A 6,000-nucleotide genomic window follows, 5' to 3' on the forward strand; every position below is an offset into this window, starting at 1 on the left:
TACATTAGTAAGTACTCCCTCCGGTCCAAAATAAGTGATTTTTTGGCCTTTTTTTTGTGGTCCAAAATAGGTGATTTTTTCAGATTTCAAGAATGAATTAATTATTTTTTCCTACATTGCCCCTGGAGTAAATAGTGTTGGAGTATCTGTTAGAAGTATTTATGTGAAGAGATAGCAACGGTTAATATGGTCAATTTCATTGCTAATTAATGCTAAAAGATGGATTTCTTAATTTGTGTGAAAACAGCTAAAAAATCACTTATTTTGGACCGGAGGGAGTATGTTATTGTAGAATATAAGGGGAACAGAAGAAACTCATGCTGATTACAACTAGTAAAGTATCTTAAAGTATCAAAACATTAAACTTGTCATTAATGTACAAGAATATTAATTGCATTAATCTTCTTTATTTTCTACTCTATTTTCTATAATATAATTAAGGATGTCATGATACAATTTCAACTAGAGTATCGCATTGAAGAGGTGAGAAATTAGAAGAAACATGTGTTCCTCTACATGTAGCAATAGAGGAAATTGCTTCTCCTATTTCAGCATTAGGTTTAGTTCTCAACAAACAGAGAATATATTCCATTAATTCATTCTCACAAGGAACTCTCAAAGGACCGTTTACAGTTGAACCATATTCCTCTTCAGCCATCTCAAGTAAAACTTTGAAAATTGGATGATTTAAATAGTATAATGGCACAACAAATCTCTTGCCTTCCTTTGTATACACAACAAATTGACCATTTCTTCTTTTTCTCCATTTGGCTATAATGTTACTTAACTTCTTTGTAGGACTCTTCATGAGAATGCCTTAGCTCAATTCCTCAAAATCCTTAACAAAATTTGAATAAAAGTTGAAACAACTCGAATTTACAAGTCGAATCCTTCACTTATTACTTTTCTCGAGGAATTATTGCTGGTCTAGATCGTGGAACTATCGTTTGAGAAGTAAGTATAAGCTGCTCCTTATAAGTGGAAGAAGCAAAAATTATAAGAGAATAAGGTGGATGAGTTGGTTGTGGCTGGAGGTAGAAAAAGGGATGGATTGATATAATTGTGAAAGTGATCTATCTATCTACATAGGTTTGCGTTATCCCAAGGGGAAAATATACAAATTGATCAAGGTATAAATGCAAGTGCAAGAGAGCAATGGTCTAGATTTGTCTTGAAGTGGAGGTTGTTTTTGGCTACAAATAGATACATATAGAAACGTCCAGATTGTAATGCATGGGTAAAATCATCTTCGTGAAGTTTAACGTGACTAGATTGCTCATGCGTTGCATGTGGATATAAAGAAATTTCTTTTTTATTCTTATTTGTACCCCATGCGCCATATCATGAACAATTTCATATGTATACACTACAACGATTATGGTCTAACGCCACACTAGTTTTAGATAACGCCAGAAAAGTGTGCCCAAAAATATATTTGGGCACACTTTTAAGGGGTGGCCTTTGTATGGAGCTTTTGGATACGGAATATTTGGCTACGCTTGTAAAATGTGCTCTTTAATTTATTAGGCCACACTTATTAAACGTTGCTAAATCATAAAATAATTGGCAACATTTCCTTGAGTATGTGACACTCTTTTTAAGCGTGTTCTTATTATAATTGGAAAACCAACACTTTATAACTGTGCTCTAAAAGTCCAACAAAATATTTGGCTAAAATATAATATTCCCTCCAAAAAATATAATGTTCCCTCCGATATACTCTAGGTGAAATATTATTTTTTCAATTTCAAAAGAGCAAAAGATCTCTCTCCTCGCTAAAATCTCTGTGGATACATTAATTTAGGGTTTCTGGCTTCAATACTACGTAGACGAATCTCCGATCCGGATTAGGTACTGTTAATTTCTGCACCTTCTCACCCTACTTTGGGTAGTGATTTTGTTTTCAAACTATCGTCTCAAAGGAAGAATTCCCGTTTCCCCTTTTTCTTAGGTACTGTTTTGCACCTTCTCGCCCTCCTTGTTCCAGATTGAAGAAATTTATAAAGCTAGAGAAATGAGAATTCTTCCAATCTCAGGTTGGTGCTCTTCTATTTCAATATTTTACCATCTTATGGTCTCTGCTGTAGTTGCCTATCTAATTTGATACTTATTGAAAAGAATGAACTATAAATTAATTATTCCTCTTCTAGTCTCCAAGATTAGTAATTTATTTTAAAATCCTAGCAGATTTGTGAGCCTAATTCTACAAATCGGCTTTGTTATCTTTGAATTCATTCACCGATGGGACTTCTAAGTTTTGGTTAGACCAAAATCCACTATTTTCCTGGTCAGCTGCTTGCTAGATAGAATTTGTTTGGTTTGTGCTAAAGATATATGCCATTTTCCATGGGGGAAGAATAGTGTAGTTTTCTGCTAGATACATATGCCATTCCTTATCGAGGGTATAAGGGCATCCGAAAAGCTTATTAACATTTTAAGCTAGCTCACTTATTGCCTTTATTTTTTCGATTGTATGCTTGGATCCTTTCAATTAGTGTTAGAGCAAGGTCATATGTTCATATTCCAATGAAAGCAACATGGTTGTTGGTGGGCAAGGTGGAGGAATTGTTTTTGAGGAATCAAATGTGACGAGTTAGGACCTGCCTCATGGCATTAGTATGCGGTCAAAATTGACCTGTGAGCTCTTTTATATGTGCATAAGGAATTAAAGTTGCATCATTTGGATCAATTTGTTGGAAAGTACTTTATTTTATCCCAAAGTGAGAATCATACCACTTGACCATAGCATCCAGTCAACGCAGTTGGATTTAACACAGTTGAAGGTTTGGAACTTAGTAATTTTCTTTCCTCCAAAGTAATTGCTGGAGCGCCTGAAATCTGCTGTTGTTTTCCATTTTTTGTCACTGCCTTGACTGATTTTGGCACAGTTTCAACGTGATGCTGCTGTCCAGGAGGTGAGTATGTTTCTAATTGTTGATCATCCCCTACCTTAGTGCTTGACGTTTGCTTCTGCCCATGCTGTTTTGTATCTGGGAAATTGGCAACTGGACTGTTCGACAGAAACTGCTCTGCCTAGTTATATCACGCTGCTGCCTAGACTTGGGAATAAAATCTGGAGCTTTAGCATTTAGCTTGCTACCTAACCCTACCTTGGATGAACTTCCAATTTTAGGAAAAGATGGTGAACCTACTGATAATATCTCCTCATCACCACTACACCTATCACCATTATCAGTAGATTCCGCCGCAAAAAGCCCCCCAGTCTTCTTCATCATCATACTCAGGTTGATCAGCCCATAGTTGTGATTTAATTTCCTTACATTTGCTTTAATCACCTCATTATTGTTTCCGGTAGATAACACCAACAACTCATGATCATCTCCATGTTCTCCGCAAGATTCTAAAGATTGTGAGGGTACTTCAAAAACAGAAGTGTTTAATGTAACCAATGGTTGTTTAACCATATTAGTGTTCAGCATCATTTCCTACTGGGCCTCCTTAATAATTTGTTCAACATGAATGTTAGAAAAATATAGTGTAGGAGTAGTAGAGCTGTGTGTTTGCTTGCCCAGATACTCCTCCATCATATTTTTCTTTGAGGCTGTAACGACCCAACCGGTCGTTTTGAGCTTTTGCACTTTGATCGCCAGTTTTCGGGCATGACTTGCCCCGTGTTATGCATTATGACCGATGTAGATCGTTGGTTTTGGCTTTCAGGAAAATCGGAATGAATTTGAAAGAATAGTCTCAATTGAAGGCTTTGAATTTGAAAGGGTTGACCAAGAGTTGACTTATTTGTATATGAGCTCGGATCGTAATTTTTATGATTTGGCTAGCTCCGTTAGGTGATTTATGACTTAGGAGCGCGATCGGAATGCATTTTGGAAGTCTGTGGAAGGATTTGGCTTGAATTGGCAAAGTTAGTATTTCGGCGAATTCCGGTTGATAGGTGAGATTTTGATCCGAGCGTCGGAATGGAATTCCGAGAGTTGCTGTAGCTTCGTTAAGTGATCTGGGATGTGTGTGTAAAATTTCAGGTCATTCGGACGTGGTTTGGTAGGGTTTTTGGTCGAATGCGTGTTTCGGAAGTTTTAGAAGAACTTAGGCTTGAATTCGATGTAATTTGATGGTTTTGGTGTTGTTTGAGGTGTTTTGATAATTGGAACAAGTTTGGATGATGTTTTGGGATGTGTTGGTGTTTTGGTTGAGGTCCCGGGGGGCCTCGGGGTGATTCCGGATGGCTAACGGAGAGTTTTGGACTTGGGAGATTTTGATTTGGCTGCTGCTTCTGGTATTTTCGCTTCTGCGGAAATGGGACCGCAGAAGCGGCATCGCAGGTGCGAAGAGAAGACCGCAAAAGCGGTTTTGGTTGGTGCAGCAGGCTCCGCAGATGCGGTGGTTTTTCCGCAGAAGCGGAACCCGCATCTGCGAGCGAAGGACCGCAGAAGTGGAAGTTTTGGACGTTAGTGGAAGCCGCAGAAGCGGGACCGCGGAAGCGAAAAATTTTCCGCAGAAACGAAATGTGCTGGGCAGAAGGTTATAACTTCATTTCATCCGCGATTTTGGGTCTATTTTCACCCATGGCTGCTCGTTTTTGGAGATTTTTGGAGGAGATGAAAGAGGGATACAAGAGGAATCGACTTGAGGTAAGAATCTTGGTCTTAAAACTTGATTATATTGTGAAATCCACCTAGAAATTCATGGAAATTAAGCCTGAAATAGAAAAACTAGGGCTTGGAAATTGGAGATTTTTAAATTGGGATTTGATAGGCCATTTGAGCTCGATTTGGGAGTTCTTGATATGTATGAACTCGTGGGAAGATAGGCAATCTATTGATGTAAAAATTTCTGAGTTTCGAGAAGTTTTGGTAATTTCGGGATTTGTGCCCGTTATTGTTTGTTTTCGCTTGGGCTTTGTTCCCTTAGCATATTGTGATGTATTCGCTTTGTTTTTGGATAGATTCGACGCGCGTGGAGGCCGATTTGAGGGGCAAAGGTGTCGCGAGCTAGAGATTTCGCCGGTTCGAGGTGAGTAATGATTGTAAATGATATCCTGAGGGTTTGAAACCCCGGATTTGCACATCATAGTGCTATATTGAGGTGACTTGCACGCCGGATAGCGAGCGTGGTGATAATAGGTGAATTTGACTATAATCACACCTTAAATAATCACCTTCTTGTGTAGTTTTAATGCTAAAAGTGATAACAAAATGCTCTTATTAGTGCTTTTCATGATTTGCAGGTGATATGTGTACAAGGAAGGCTAAGGAGCAGTTTTGGAGTCAAAAATTGGAGAAAAGAGGCCAAATGTGTAAATTCCCAATGAAGCCACGCCCTGCCAGCCCTTAGAATTCAGAGAACTGGTTTGGCCGCGGTTCTACCGCGACCGCGGCAGAACCGCGGTTCTACCGCGACCGCGGCAGAACCGCGGTGGAAAGCAGCTGCAGAACTTCAGTGATTCCGCGAGGGTGTTTGGCCGCGGTTCTACCGCGACCGCGGCAGAACCGCGGCAGGCGCAGAAAGTTCAAGTGTCAAAGTGTCAAATATGGGATTTTTAGACCTAAACCCTATTTAAAACATTAGACTTCGCCCAAGAGAGGCATGTATTGATTTTTAAGGTTTCTTAGCAAGGAAAACCATTGTGAGAGAATACTCTAAACATCTTTCTTCTTTTCTTTTGATTTTTATGATGAATTCAATCATAGTTTCTTTTCCCATAGCCATGAGTAGCTAAATTCCTTGTCTAAGGTTTTGATGGAACCTATTAGGTGATGAACTTCTTGTTTATGTGAATACAAATTGCTAGTTTAATCTCTATTTGTTCAACTTCGTGTTTGTTGTAGTTAATTGACCGGATCCTCAATTAGCTGTGCCTATTTACTGTGCATAACTTGGAAAAGAGTGCGTCTTTAGGGTATTTTTGAACAACACCACTCCTAGATTATTAGAGGAATCTATAATTGCGGGTTTAAAGGTGGGATTAGGGATAACGAAGCCTTGGATGTAATCTAAAGTGAATCGTGCTAAATAAAATAAGCT

Source organism: Nicotiana attenuata, unplaced genomic scaffold (assembly GCF_001879085.1).
Source record: "Nicotiana attenuata strain UT unplaced genomic scaffold, NIATTr2, whole genome shotgun sequence".
NCBI lineage: Eukaryota > Viridiplantae > Streptophyta > Magnoliopsida > Solanales > Solanaceae > Nicotiana > Nicotiana attenuata.